This window comes from Cyprinus carpio, chromosome A7 (genome assembly GCF_018340385.1).
Source record: "Cyprinus carpio isolate SPL01 chromosome A7, ASM1834038v1, whole genome shotgun sequence".
NCBI classification, from domain to species: domain Eukaryota; kingdom Metazoa; phylum Chordata; class Actinopteri; order Cypriniformes; family Cyprinidae; genus Cyprinus; species Cyprinus carpio.
The window spans coordinates 18,102,550-18,118,559 of record NC_056578.1 but is presented as its reverse complement, the minus strand read 5'-3'; the positions used below and the strand labels follow the sequence as shown (position 1 = coordinate 18,118,559).

General features: G+C 36.1%; 1 protein-coding gene across 10 annotated transcripts in view; it reads right to left on the bottom strand.

Moving 5' to 3' along the window:
- Positions 1–16,010, bottom strand: part of LOC109094062 (amyloid-beta A4 precursor protein-binding family A member 2-like) — a 66,453-nt gene that overhangs the window by 38,375 nt on the left and 12,068 nt on the right. For 7 of the 10 annotated variants that reach the window (XM_042760067.1, XM_042760065.1, XM_042760073.1 and 4 more), the window contains exon 2: positions 11,461–11,499. The exons of 1 other annotated variant lie outside the window; for it this stretch is intronic. The gene's annotated coding sequence lies outside the window, so the exon portion shown is untranslated. Of the gene's footprint in view, positions 1–4,861; positions 5,006–11,460; positions 11,500–16,010 lie in introns of all 10 variants that reach the window. 2 more of the 10 variants (XM_042760068.1, XM_042760071.1) reach the window with 1 other exon arrangement.

Genomic DNA, 16,010 nt, shown 5'->3' with positions numbered 1-16,010 from the left:
TCACAGATGGTATGGGAAACAATGGTTGTGTGTTTCTCTCCTTGAACACCTGCTGAGTGTCTGGCTCAGTCACTCATCAGTAAAACTGACCAGCGGGCAACAATACCAGCCGGTCCAGCGCTGTCCACAGTGCCTTCAGTGCCATGCCTGCGAGCACAGCACAGGGGGACGCCACAGATGGCCTCAAATGTGAAACAAATAGAGAATCAAAGAGCAAAAGAAAAGAGGAAAAGAGTGGAAAGACATTTTGGCAGGGAATGGTAGTGCTGCTTGAGTTGACTTGAACGTGAGTGAGTCAGTCAGTGAGTCAGTGAGTGAACTGGGACGTTTCACTGTTTGTATCACTCTGCTTGCCTGTGTTCACAGCATTACAAAGTATGTGAGTTTTTGCTTGGAGCAAGGAGCATGTTATCTGAAAGTCAGAGCATCTGTGTTTTCTCTCAGTTCTCTCACCAGTGAACAAGAAACAGGAGATGGAAAAGTCAAAGTGGAGTGGAGTAGAGCTGGCAATTGACAAAAAAAAAAAAAGACAAAAAGGGCAGTTGTCTGAAACACAAGCTACTGTTATTACCTTCTTTCACGGGTGTTTTCCTTAAGTTGCTCTGTTTCTGTTCAGTGCTGTTGGGTCTTGTCTGAATTGGATGTGTTGTAGCTGTTCTCTTTATGTGAATTATTTACCTGTGGATTTATTAAAGACTGCCTTTTGCCTTCATCCTTGTGGTAGTGTTGGTACTACAACAGTGTTGTGACGGCATAATATATTACAATTATTACAAATACATTGTTAATTATATATATATATATATAATATAAATATATAAAAAATATATATATATATATATATATATATATATATATATATATATAAAAAAAATCACTCTCATTGACCTTTTCCTGTATTGTTCCCAGCTGCTGGAATCTCAATTTTGAGTCTTTAGCCATGTTTAAAAAACATCTAAAGGCATCTTTTTCGTCAGCACATGACCAATAATACTAGCACTTACCTATTCTATTCTATTTGTTTTTTGTTGTTTTTTCTAATTTATTTAATAAAAAATGCATGAAGGATGAATAAACCTTGCTATTTGTACTGTGCTAGACTAGCTGAGACTTGTATACTGTTGCACTTTTGTTGGTCTGATTGCTTCTCTTGTTCTCCTCATTTGTAAGTCACTTTGGATAAAAGCGTCTGTTAAATGATTAAATGTAAATATAAATGTTTCTTGGAGCAGGGAGAAAGAAAATCTCAAACTCAATCAATTAATTTTTAATTTATAAAATTACATCCACACACATACAATAAATATCATAATTATTTATATGTAACATGTTCTTTTGTTATTTATACTATATGTATATTACATATAAATAAAAATGAATAAATCAATTTATGTTATATAAAATAATAAATATTTTATTATTATAAAAATAAATTCTTTTAATTGTTTAATTAAAAAATAAATAAAATAAAAGCTTACCATCAGCCACTCTGCCACAGATATTGGCCATAAAAAGCCTATATCGGTCCATTCCTAGTTAAAACTAATTTTAACAGCAACCACTTTTTTTTCTCACCCACAACAAAACCAACACACGGGACAAAGCCCCCATTGCAGTAGACGGCTTGCCTCCTGTCAGCCATCTGGGCTGTGGCAGCTGGGAGCAGACCCTTCAGTGCCATCAGAGAGGAAGGGAGAGAGAGAGACAGGGTTGACAACCAGAAGAGGGAGAAGTGGAAGGAGCCAGAGAGGGGGAGAGAAGCAGAAATGCAAAAATGGAGCTAGTGTGTGAAGCGCCAAATCAAGACCACGAGTTTAACTTTCAAACAGCCACAGGCACTCTGATCCATCTTATTTGCTCTTCCCTAATATTCCTCATTTGCTGCGTTTATGCAATCAAAACACAAGCGAAAGCACAAAATTAAGCATATATCACCATTAGCAGCAGCGTTTTGACACAAACCCCATTTTGAATGCAACAGACTATATTTAGTCTTTATGAATTTTCCTTTTATGAGCCCCTAACATTAGTTTTAGTATTAGTACAGCACTGGGATGCAGAACACAATAAGACTGCAATAAAACTAGATGTGTGAGAGAATAAGTAGATGCACTGAAATAATGAGAAGCAGAACTTGCTGAGGGAAACCATCCAGCCTCACTTGCTATTACAGGATAAGTTGAGCTGCTTTGCCTGGGAGAATCAATCAATCCCACCCAATAAGATTCCTGTGGTGTACTCCACATGCCCTCATATAAATGATGGCCGTGAACTTTGTTAGACATGTGATGTATGAGTCATTATGGCACCTGTGTCTGCTGCTGAATACAGATTTCTAAAGTAGCGTAGCATTACAGCACGCCCTCATTATGGCAGCATCTCTAATGGAAGATTCTTTGATGAATGTTGCAGATTGCATTTGTACTTATCGAGCAGTAATGTCCATAACAAATTGCCCAAAATTAATATTTTATAACACAAACGGCCTATTGTATTCTTATTGGCCAGCAACCACCACAAGGTATTTGCGAGCCAAGAATGACCGATAATTCTTCATTATAGAGTAATGGTTATTATACTGGAAGAAAAATGGGGAGCATAACAACCAAATCACCTTTCATGGAACTGGCTTTAGATAAAACACATCCATGATAGATTTGTAAGAGTTTTTCCCCCAATAACAACAAATGGAAAGGAAATGAAGTTGATTAAAAGTCGACAGGGTTGGGGGATTAGAAGAAATGGTCAATACTGAGAAGGTTAAACTCAGAGATAATGCAGCACTGAGGAAGAGAAACATGGAAAAGCTCCACCCATTGACAGCCTCAGCTCATTAAATATTCATGAGGCTGCAAATGACACAAAGACACTATGCTCATCAACCGAGGTGCACTGGGAGCACAGAGAAGAGTGTGTAGGCAGATTTTTGCACACGTCCTCTAAGTTATTTCTAGGAGAGCTACACATACTGTATGAGGATTGAGTAGAGATAAGCAGAGTCATTCTGTTGTATGTTGAGCTTATTAATATCTGCTGGTTAAGTCTGACATGTGTCAGACGTTTCCGGGTCTAAAGGCTCTATCAGATGCCCAAAGGAAATAACAAACAGGGCTAATATATGGTGTTGTAATACTACTGAAAAATCAAGATCTTAACCTTAAGCTCTATACCGAAAGCTAAGATGGCCAAAAAGTGATTCTTCTTTTATTAATCATTAAAACATTAGTGTATGGGTCGCAGGGTTATTATAGTGAATTCAAAAAATAAAATGAAATAATGTTTTTTGTTTCTTGAAATAATAAAAAAAGTTAACTAAAATAAAAAAATAAAAATTAAAACTGAAGCTTATTTTATTTCAGCTAGATTCTGAGACAACATTTCTCATTTTTATAAAATTTAACATGATGCACTAAAATAACTACAACTTGAATAAAAAAACTAAAGTAAAACTATATAAAAATATTTAAAAACAACTACTACTAAAAATGACAACAACACACAACTAAAATTTTAATTAAAATTAAAATGAAACTAGAAAATATAAAATGAAAAATCAAATTCAAAACATTAACAAAAACTATAATCTCGATACTAAAAGAAACTGCTGGGACACTCTGAGCCCAGAGACTATAGTGTACACCAGGGGTCGGCAACCTTTTGGCATGAGGTGCCAATTTTTTTTTTTTTCTGGTTAACCACTGTGCTAACACCCCAAACTTCTGTATTTATACAGTACATACACATTTTTAAATTGTACGATAAAATCCAATAGGCTTATTTGATTTTCATGCAAATAGTTTCTGAAGATTTTATCATAAATTGTTTTTTAAACTTTTCAAAAGTTTTTTGAATAACAGATATACAGTGTGACCGTACTGAACACCACTGTATGTGTGTGTATGTGTGTGTGTGTGTGTGACAAGGCCAATGCATTAACCGTTCAGTTTAATCACCGTTCTATATTAATGCGCTGCTTTAATTGATGCGCACGCATGCACACACACACACACACACACACACCTATGGAACACAGAGTTCTGAGATCACACTATGCAAAAAGCAACATTAAGAAGCTCATAATCTTGTTGTCAGCATTGCCACGTGACTTTTATTAATCAATACTGAATCGCCACATTATATTTCTCAGCAATGAGGGGGGTAAAATCACTGTTTTTAAGTAACTAAACTCAGCTTCATTTTTTGTAAAGAGAGACACAGATGCAGACAATTTAAACATCTCTCACTCTCTCTCAAAATGGCCATATTTGAGAAAAAACGAGTAGTTTGCGTCACTGGATATAGCTGTCGGTCATTTTCTATCGTAAAACGTTTCGTTAAAGTTGACTAATATTAAATGATTTGCAGCTTCATCTTACCTCGCTCTCTTTAACGTTAAACCGACGCTTCGCGTTCTGCTTCTGTGAACAGTAAACCCCACCTACTTTGATTTGATTGGCCATCTCAGTCATTTTGACACTGACGAGCGCTGTTAGACCGCTGAGGCTTTTATCTGAAGCGCCTAGTATGTGCAGCTGTCATGTGCGCATCCGTAGACTAGCGCAAGTTAATTCTCACACTTTAATTGTATTTATAGTTCCTAACAGGCTGTGTGACTATGAGAAGTCATTACCTCAAAATGTACGTCAGTAGTTTTCCCTATTGCTTGCGTGCCAGTGATTATCCATCTGCACGCCATGTCGGTAGGTTGCCGATCCCTGGTGTACATAGTGAGTTTTCAAAATGCTTAACCTAAATGTGTGATATAGGCTAAAGTGATTAAATAGTACTCATAAATGGCTGTTAAGACTGTATTCTCATTTAAAATAAGTTAAAACTTTGATCCGGAAACTGTTTTACTTTCATTCATGACTTAATTCACAACTGAATTACTGTATATCATATGTATGTTTCTTCACTCATTCATGCTATGCAGCTGTATGGAAGTGAGGTTAAATCCCTGTTCTGTTCTCAGAGGTTGTGGAGGTTCGATGAGCCCCAGGGGACCCTGCAGAACAGAAAAAGAGAGAAAGGATACAAGCAAGAGGGCCAAAATCATCTTGTGCATCAAAACACTACCATCGGTACACTCTCTCTCTAACGCCCAGAGGAACAGCGAGTCCCAAAACACAGAAGAACAGAGTGTTCCTCCTCATTTTTTTCAATGCTGGGACACTGCAGCAACATAAGTCAATTCAAAAATAAACACTATAGCCAAGAAATGAGTTCAGAAACTGAAGGTCTGTTGAAGAACTGAGGGTGTGAAAGCACACATAAACATGCAATACACAGTTTGACAGCCTTGTGCGAGCAGTACGAATAATGCATGATTCAGAGCTATTTTAAGACTTTTTTTTCAGCACACTCTGTGTTGCATGCTACATTCCGCCCACATTATCTGTATGCATAACAAAATTCAGTGTAGTTTGGATTAAAAATTGATTGAAATACATTTTAAGCTCTTGTACAATCAGAACTTACTCTTAAACTGCATATGTAGGTCAAAAAAATTATCCGTCTTCAATGTGTTTGAAAACCCTTAGAATTGAATAATATACATGTCATACATTTTTTAATTTTATTTTTGTAAAGCAAACTGTTTTATAACTAAAATGCCTCTAATTTTAATTTTTGACCAATATATGCATGGTTTTGTCAGGTATCCTAAAAAATTATCTTCATGTCTTTTAAATTGAAAAGTTTTATTCAAGTCATTTTATATGAAAGAATCGACCTGGCAACTATAGGTTATAGCACCAAAAGTCATTTTGATGTTCATGTTAGGTAGAAATTTGAAATAAGTGACATTGTGAGGAGATCTGCAAAGGTCGTTGGGTGAGACTGTTAGCTCTTCCGGTTGCCTCTTGATAAATTCAGTCTGAATTCTGGCTCATTCAAGCTGAAAAAAAGCATATTTTTCAGAATGTTTCTGCTTTCTTTGTAATTTATTATTTTAAAGCACAGAATGCCTCAGGGTTGAAAAGCAGATCAGAGTCATATCAGTCTTTGGGAAAAAACAGATCAGAGCCAAATAAATAGGATGACAATGACCATGAATCTTCAGTCATCAAATAAGATAATAGTCTCACTGCAATTTTTTTTTTTTGTTTTTTTTTTTTAGAAAAACAACAACAACAACAAGACATGTTACAAGGTACTTTCTGACATACAGTGTGATCTGCATAGACAGAGACTGGTGTAAAACGGGTTCTCACAGAAGAAGCGGTGTTCTCTTATCTACTTAAGCAGGCTGTTTCGCCCATCATGCTTTAGGTTTTGGATTACCATGACAGACTGACATCACAAAGTGCCTCAGCAGCTTTGTCTGAGTTTTGAGACTAAAGCTGTAATAGGATACTCAGAGCAGTCTTCAGAGGTCTTCAAAACTGCTGTCCTTGAAACAGTTTAGTTTCATCAGGGTTCAACACACCTGTGTGTAATTTTCAAGCGATCCTGAAACTTAGTCAGCTGACTTATTTCATTAATTAATTAATTCATTCATTAAATGAATAAATAAATTAATGAAATCTGTAATTTGAAAAAAACAAACATACAAAAATTGTGTTTTAGAGTACTCAAAATTAACTTGTTGACTTAAGAGTTTGATAAAGAGAAAAAAGATTCAAATTGATAGCCAAAATATCAAATTATTGTTCTGTTTGCTCATGTACACTCAAGAGACAGGATTCATTTGGAACAACATTTGTGTTCTGAATGAAACCAAACAGCCTTAATGACTAACAAAATGAAATCAAAAAGAATATGACAGTCTGCCAGAACACATACTGTATATACTTGTAAACACACACCCTCATACAAACTGCACTTCACAACACGAATAGCATCTAAATCCAGCACACAGTCAGATCAGCTGGTTAGTTCAAGCGTAGCAACACCGAAACATTCAGCATCTAAGGATGCTGTTTTAAGGTGCATTATCTTTAACTATATCAAAATGACAAATCAAGCAGACAGCAAAGGGTATGTTTCTCTTTAAGGCATCAGTAATAAGCCATCCCACAGCCTGTGAATTGATTCTGTATGCATCTGAAAGCATGTGTGACGGAAAAGCGACAGAAACTTCCTGTTCTCTCCACATTCAGACTAACTGCTCTGCACAAAATGCAACGGATTAAGGGCCTATCATCACTGCAGGGAGCGTTTCATCAGTTTACACTGAGCCTTTTCATGGCTCCTGTTCATTAAATAGCCAGATCTACTTTTTTACATCCTTTCTGAGCCTTTTAAAGACTCAAACCCATCGTTTTAAACAGCGGGCTGGTGTGTGATGGGATCCAACATGGCTGCTGTCCTCCTGGGTGCTCTGTCAGTTTGATGCTGATGGACTGAAACTATCTAAAGAAAATTATGAGCCTCGGTTTAGATCTAAGGGTGAATCACAACACTATCTCGACCGCATTCAGCAGGACGGCTAACTGCCATAAGCGAAGAGAGCAGAGTTTGAATTGAATCCCTTCTCTCTGCATCGGCTAATCCTCTTTTGCACTTGATCAATCATGAGCTTGGCCAAACCCAATCACAGAACACACTGCAAAGAAACTGAAAAGAGAGAGGAAAAATGTGTGGGTCCAAGCAAAATCCCCCTTGAGAATGTTTCAGTCACAACCAGTTTGCACCGGTTATGTTGAACAGATGTTTCATAAGGATAGGAAGATGTTTTCATTTCATTTATTAGGCTAATTAATGTAATGTAATAACAACAGCGGCACGTTTAGGTGTAATGTTTACTGGCACCAGCAGGAGTTAGAGGCTAACATGCCAACAAGACAAAAAGCAATGACTGAAGAGAATAAATAAATAAAAGGACTGTATTTACGAGTTGAGCGCACAGCACCTAAAGTCACAATTATCAGTGGGGAAAAAAAATCAATACTTTCTTTAAACCCAGACTGACCTTAGCTACTGTTACCATCCACCCTTTTCTCATACTTGTATTTGAAAAGCTGCAAAATCTGGTCTATGCATGATCTTTGGACAAATTTAAAATGCAACTTTATGGAAATTATACAAAAATACACTAAAACATTGTTGCTGAGTCACTGGTGACTCAAGTTATCCAGAAAAGAAGATATAACCAGCATTTTTTTATTTTTATTTCAAACCTTCAAATAAATGTTTAGAAGTTCAAAAGTTAGAGTCGCCACAATTTTTCCAACAAGTTACTGTGTAATTCAACATTTTCTTTATAATGGCAGATAAAAAGCTCTGCAATGTCTACATTTATTCAGGCCACATAAGAACGATATCTAATCATATTTTACAACTTTATAAGAAATGAGCACATTTTTCAGAAAATCAGACAGATTATACATTCCAACAGGATGTTCTGTGAAGCTTGTCTGACTTACAACTGTAACCAAGGAGCTGAAGCAATAGCAATAAAGCTTGCCAGAAAATACTAAACAAGATTTCCTCCTTCATCCTCTGTGGCAGCTTGAGAATGATAAAATACACAGAGCACATCATTTGCTCTTCATTATTTTGCATTAGTGCTAAAAAAGCTTCCTATCTTTGCCGCTAAGTGAAAAAGTGAGAGGAAAACATGAAATTGTCCAATTTTATTCCAAATCAAAATAGCTTGAATGCACATTGTGTCATTATTATGATTTCCAAACTAACAGCTTCCCAGGAGAACTTGAATGCAGCTCATGACTAAACAAGACACACCTGAGAACAATAGCCTGGTGAAGAAAATGGAAACAGAATTTAAGTACACAAAACCATTTCATTAGACAGTTTCCCTTTCCAAACTGAGGGCTAGAACACTAATCTAATACTGAAGCAGTATTACAGTATTGTCAGTTTTTCAATGAGTCTTTGGAGGAGGGTAGCCTGCATGCCTCCATTTCCAATTTCCATCCATCAAAAAAAAAAAAAAAAAAAATGCTAGAAAGGGCACGAGGCGGCACAGCAGGAAACACCAGCATGTTTTGCATTTTAGTCTCCATCTGTATTCAAATGCTTCCATTATTGCTTGATTTGTAAGACCGGGGCAGTAACACATTTCATCGAATGCTACATTTCCCCACCCACTGATGCTGTGCTCTGAATGAAGCACAAGGCCAGAGAAATACAGCAGAGAGCAACAGAATCAATGTTCTGCAAAACAAATAACACTAGTTTACAATCAACAAGGACCAATAACATTTTAGGGTACATACAATGTCATAAGGACATGCAGTATGAGAGAAACAAGGATGCATATTTTGATTTTGGCTTGCAATGTGCCCCTTGTGAGAAGTGACAGGCACATCTTACTGTTCCATCTAAAAAATAAAACCCTGCAAAAATTCAACATTTAAAAAATCTGAAATACTTGTGAATGTCCAAATGTGGTTTCATTAAATATCAGCAAATCATCTGAGTGCACACCAGTGTTTCTGTGATGTCCAATTCCAAAAAATGACTCTTATGAGATGGCTCATTTTAATTAGTCCGTCTAAAAGATTCACAAAGCAGTCGCAAATGGTTTGAATCAGACTCAGAGGAAAAGTTCACAACTGCACCTGACTCCCTTACTGCATAACTTATTTTATTCCCCATTAAAATTAACCAGGAACCTCGCTGTGATGTATATTTCAGGTTTTTGAGACTTCAAATTGATGAGATGTTGGAACCATAATCAACACAACGTTTTTTTGTGGCTTCCCTCTAACAAAAATATTTTGATACAAAACTAGTGCAATATTTACATGGCAAAAATACAATCAGTGTGACAACAACAAATCTGAACATATTTATACTAAATACATCAATAAATACATAGTCTATAGTCATAGTATCATAGTCTATAATAAAATTTCTCTTATACAACAATATTGAGATAAATTGTTTCATGTTCATGTCCCATTTCTTTCTAAATGCATGTCTCTGCGCCCCTCCCCATCCCATCCAACTGTGATTTTTCTTTGCTCAGAAATTAAGATAAAGCCTTCAAGAATAAGAAGAAAAGACAGCAGAAGAGACACAAAAGAAGATTCTATCCTCGCCCGCCTTCACAAAGAGCCTCCTCAGTCTGACCCCGCCCTACACTGCCTCGAGTAAACCACTTCAGGTCTCCATCTCTGCCTTCCTGCCCTTCAAAGGAACCACCATGCTAAAGAATGTATTTTCCCTGCACAAAATCTCATGAAATATTTGTGTAAGTAAAGATGATGAATACATGATGAGGAGTGAGGTGTTTGGGCAGCCTTGCCGCTCTGTGATCCTTCCTCCACCCCTTCACATCTTCAAAGACATTTCCCACGATAGTGCAACCCTCCACCGGCCCCACCACTAACACAGGTCCTCTGAGCATAGATTAGCATGTGCCGCTCCTCCCCCACAGCTCTTATTGCACCCACACACATTATATGGCACAAGGCCAGGCATGTCACTTTTAAATGTGGTTGGACACTTCTGTCATGAATTCAGAAAGCTGTTAAATACATACAATCATGTTATTCAGGGTTGTATGCTACCTCAGAATTGAACTGAGTATGTTTTTTAAGTTCCAACTGACCCTTTGCCGGGAGTTTAATTGACAGGCGATCTGACCAATCATAATGCGAATCTGCCATTTTGTCCACATTGCTCCACAATATTTTTTTCACTGTGTGAGAACATGATTTGTGGCGTGTGAGCACCATGGCTTGTCGGACGTAGCAACAGTAACTAAGGGGGTGGGGGGGTCTTTGTGAAGGGTCAATTCAGCAACCCAATTTAAATTGAGGTAGCTAACTGAAGGCAGAATTGCAATTTAAATTTATGGAAGTAGAATTCAAAGAAATTTAATTTAAAGAAATTGAAAGAAATGTATACTTTTAGTCAGCAAGGATGCAATAAATTGATCAAAAGTGACAGTATCATAAGTAAAAGCATTTATAATCTTACAAAAGATTTTCATTTAAAATAAATGATTTTCTTTAGCTTTGTTAATGGTGTTCTAACAATTATTTTAGCATTGTTATAATATTTTTACAATATTAAAATTTTTACTGTATTTTTGATCAAATAATTACATAACTACTTGAGGAGCAATAAGACATCTTTCAAAAACATTACAAATATTTATCACAAACCTTTGATGATAGTATAAGCAAGAGCAACTTTCTATAGGTGACATAACTCTATGGACCAGGGTAGAAGAAAACTTCATTTTCAAGAATGCAATTCTCTGTTCCACTGAAATTCTAATTAAAACTTCTTGTGAGCTGTGGCTATTTCAGAATTTTGCCCAACCCCGGTGTTCTCAGTTTGAGAATATATGAAGACAGCTCAAACAGAATCTGCACAGTATTTTGCATTAAGCACTGCAGATTTCCACCATCATTAACAAACTTCTCCTACCATGACATTTTATCACTCTGAAAATCATTCCAAAACAGTTTAGGCCTGGATATGACGCACAAAACAAGGGAGACATCCATCTGGTGTGATTGCTGTTTGTGCAGAGACGCTTACCGATTGTTGTGGGGTGAAGGAGATCTCTCAGGCACAAAACTAGAAGAGAAAAACAAAGAGATATAAAGAACATCACGACTGAACACACAGAATACTCCAATCTGTCTTCACCTGCTAAAGAATGTTAAACTTTTTTTAATAAAATATATGATTAATATTGTCTTAACAGTGTTGTTATAAAGAAAAACTACAACACATAGACATATCCAATCAACTGCGATCTACTAGTAGGCTCATCTATGATTTTTAATAAAGCCCCATCATGAGAGATAAAAGACAAGTTTGACTGACACTGTGAGTTTGATTGACACATGTCTATGGCGTCTAGCATTTGAAGGAAGACAGGAAGCTAGTTTCCTTCGGCATGTCTAACACTTTGACTCTGTTTGGAGCCGAGAGTTGATTTGCGTGCCATGATTACTGAGCACCAGCTCACAAAGAGACTGATTCAATCAACAGTGCTACTGCTCTGGCACAATCTAAGGAGGGAGGAGGAGAAACAGGGACGTCCCAGCCGAGACAAATGATGCGGAGCAGTCTCTCCATCCTTCCTCTCCTCCTGACAGTGTCACTTGTTCTCCTGTGTGGGTGCTTCTACACGAGCAGATGTTTGCCATTAGATGAGACTGATAACAACACTGCACATGTCCCCCACAGACTTGGGTGACTTTGGCAGTAATTTGTACACCTGATTGTAGAAGTGTCCTATAAATTTGTCCAATTTCCTAAGGTACATGCATCTTCCAGACAGGCCGAGATGAACAAAAATCAAATCTGACGGGAAGTGACACGTCACACCCTATTTTCTGCACCTGCACCGAACACAACAAGGAAAAAATTCCCATCAGCTATGATCGACTGAGAAAGATAAAAACATCTTCATTTCACCGGGCGAGACCTCCCAAGTAAATAAAGGCTCTAAGGCTTATGACTAATGATTAATATAGCATCAACTGTTCAGGGAAATAGGAAAAATGAATGACGAGGACGTTGTTTGCACAGTTGCACATCTTTTTAACATCTTGCTGGCAGATGCTGCTCTTTCAAATGCAGTTCAACAGTAACTGGTAAATCCACAGTGATAAGTCGAGTAAGAGGATTCAGCTCTATGGACAGATGGAAAACTGAGAGGAAGAGAGGAAATATGTGCACTCTTTCTCTGCATTTTGAAGGAATACTTCATCCGAAAATGAAAGTTCTGTCATTATTTACTCACCCTCATTTTTTCAAAACCTGTTCTTTCTTCTCAGGAACACAAAAGGAACATAATTTTTTTTTTTGTTGTTTTTTTGCAGACTTTCCATACAATGAAAGAAAGCACAGCTGTATAATATCCAATATTACATATTAAATATATGCTTTTAAAATACATAAATTAAAAAGATAAATATTGCATATATATATATATATATATATATATATATATATATATATATATATATATATAGATATATGCAATATTGTATATTGTATATATATATATATATATATATATATATATATATATATATATATATATATACTGTATACACACACCATTCAAATGTTAAGGGTCGTAAGATTTTTTGAATGTTTCATTGCACTATTGCACTCACACATGCTGCATTTATTTGAACGAAAATACAGAAAAATCTACTATTAACACTACTCCTATTATTATTATTACTATATATTTTTTAAAATAATATAAATATATAATAATTTGAATTTTGAAATAATAAAAATTTTAATATTTGTTTTTTTCATGTCATGGCAAAGCTGAATTTTCAGCAGCCATTACTCCAGTCATCAGTGTCACATGATCCTTCAGAAATCATTCTAATATGCTGATTTGGCACTTGGATTCTTCTTATTATTAATATTGAAACAGTTCTGCTTAATATTTTTGTTTTCAGGACTCTTTGATTCATAAAAAGTTCAAAAGAACAGCATTTATCATTTATTTATTTATATACAGAAACATAACTGTTGTAACATTATTACTTTCAAATAAATAACACTGTCAAATGAATATGTTAAACCACAAAAATACTTATAAAAAATATAGATATTAAAATATAGATGGAGTTGTAATTACCACACAAGTAGGTTTAGAATGAAAATGATGGTGAGCAAATGAAGAATCAAAAATGTTCACTTTTGAGTGAACTCTTCCTTTAACACTTATAGACTTTTTCATAGACTTCCTTTTTCTTTTTCTGTCTCTCTCTCGGAGAGCTCAACCCTCAAAGCCATTTTGATAAAAGCTGCCATCTGGGGCGGAAGCAGCGTCTAATTTTCCAGCCAAATCCTGTCAAATGGCAGTGACCGCACTGCATGCCGACAGAGCAGTGTGGCTAAAATCCCCTCTCCACCCCTGCAGACCTGCTGCTCGCTGCCCTCTTCCCTATTACGAACATAGAAGGACCAAATGTAGCCACTGGTGTCTCCATAATGGCTCCATCGAGGAGGCCGACTAAGAAAGACCATGAGGAAGATGAAAAGGAGGAGGAGGTGGACAGGATAGGTGAGCTGAGAGATGCTCTTGCCATCCATCTATCACTGGCCTATGATTATATGGGGGAAATGGTTCCTTGTCAAGACACCACAACGTCTGGCTCTGTCCAAAAAGCCTTAATAGCGCAGCTGTACTGGTACTGTAAATAGCAAAAGCTGGAAGCCTTTCTAAAATGCCTATCTTTACAACACCAGTGCTGCCTGTGACTATTTTTGAGTTAAAGGGATAGTTCATCCAATTTTTTTGAATTGGTTCATTAAAAAGATGATAAAAAAAAAAAAAAAAAAGATTAGTTCTGGAGCAGATTTTCAGTAAATAACAACATTTTGGTCTGTTCCTCACACAAAGTTCTCACATGGATGCAGAAGTCCAGGAATTATATGAACAACATTTATAATACCTATATGACAAAAATACAATACAGACTACCGTTCAAACGTTTGGGGTAGACAAAAAATACAGTAAAAATGGTTATATTGTGAAATATTAATGCAAAGTAAAATAAGTGTTCTTTATTTTAATCTATTTTAAAATGTCATTTATTCCTGTGATGACAAATCTGGACTTTCAGCAGTCATTACTCCACTCTTCAGTGCATCATGATCCTTCAGAAATCATTCTAATATGCTGATTTTCGTGATTTCATTTTTTTTTTATTGCTTTTAACGTTGAAAGCAATAGTGCTGCTTAATATTTTTGTGGAAACTGATACATTTTTAGGATTTTTTAGAAAGAGAATTTAAAGGAACAGCATTTGTTTGAAATAGAAATCTTCTGTAACATTTAAATGTGTTTATTGTCACTTTAATGCATCCTGGCTGAATAAAAGTAATCATTTCTTAAATAAATCAATAAAAAATAAAACAATAAATAAATACAAATATTTCTTACTAAGCCCAAATGTTTGAAAAGTATCTAGGACAGTCAAAAGATTTAGGAGCTACATAAAATGAGTTAATGATGTCTCTAATAATAATAAGCTTTAACAGGAAAATGTTCAAATGAACCATGGCAGTAAATATCATTTAATACAACTGAATCAATCTGATTATTACACCAACAAATTCCATTTTTAAAAGTCAAATAGATCCATAAAGTAACAATTACCTGTTAACACTTTTGACAGTGAAGTTCTATGAAACCCTTTCGAACATTTCAAAATTCATCAAGCCTCTAAAGCTAATTCAGTTTTAACAGCTAGTGCCATAGATCATTGTGCATCAACTTAGTGCTGCAGATGGAGGTAAACACAGCCTATTTATGTCTTCAAAAGAGGGCTGCACTTGGAGTGAAGAGTGACTACTGTCTGACTCAGACTCCCATGGGAGAAGTTTTTCAAGGAGAGCAGGAAAGCAAGCTGTGCTCCCTGACAAAGGCTAGTAGTGAATCCAGACAATAGACACACCTTTTATCACAATATAAGCATTACAAGGTTTATTTTATACCGTGCGGCCTTCAGAAACTAACAGTGAGGCTGCTGCAGTATATTCATATACAGAGCTTTATTGTAAGCTCTTTGTCATCTGTTCATCAAACTCAACTGTCATATTTTACCTAGTGGAAAATACTGACAGACTTCATGATATTTGTTCTTCCTGTTCGTTTCAAAACCTGCTGTTACAGTTTCCTTGATAAGAGATTCCTGTTAGTGAATATTAAGTTTTATTCACAGTAGTCTATCTGTCTATCAAAAAAGAGTTGTAAAGCTCTCTTTGCATTGCATGCTAAAGAAGGAAAATGAATAGGTCCATAACAGGAAAAAGAAAATAGTTTTCAGTGTGGTCAATAATCGCCCTAAAGCTCCAGATGAATTCCGCTGAAATTAAGAGACCTACTAAACCTTGTTTGGATTAATATGATGATTATTCAGGAATTTAAGAGATAGCGTTCACAAACTCTGCCTCTGGAACACAGCGTGAGGATTTGCTGCTGTCTGTGGTGCTGAAACACCTTCAGATCACAGGAACAGAATTCGATGGAGATCCCACATAAACAACATGTGACTAGTGTCATGTTGCACACTACACATAGAAAAACACCTGAAGGGGGTGTT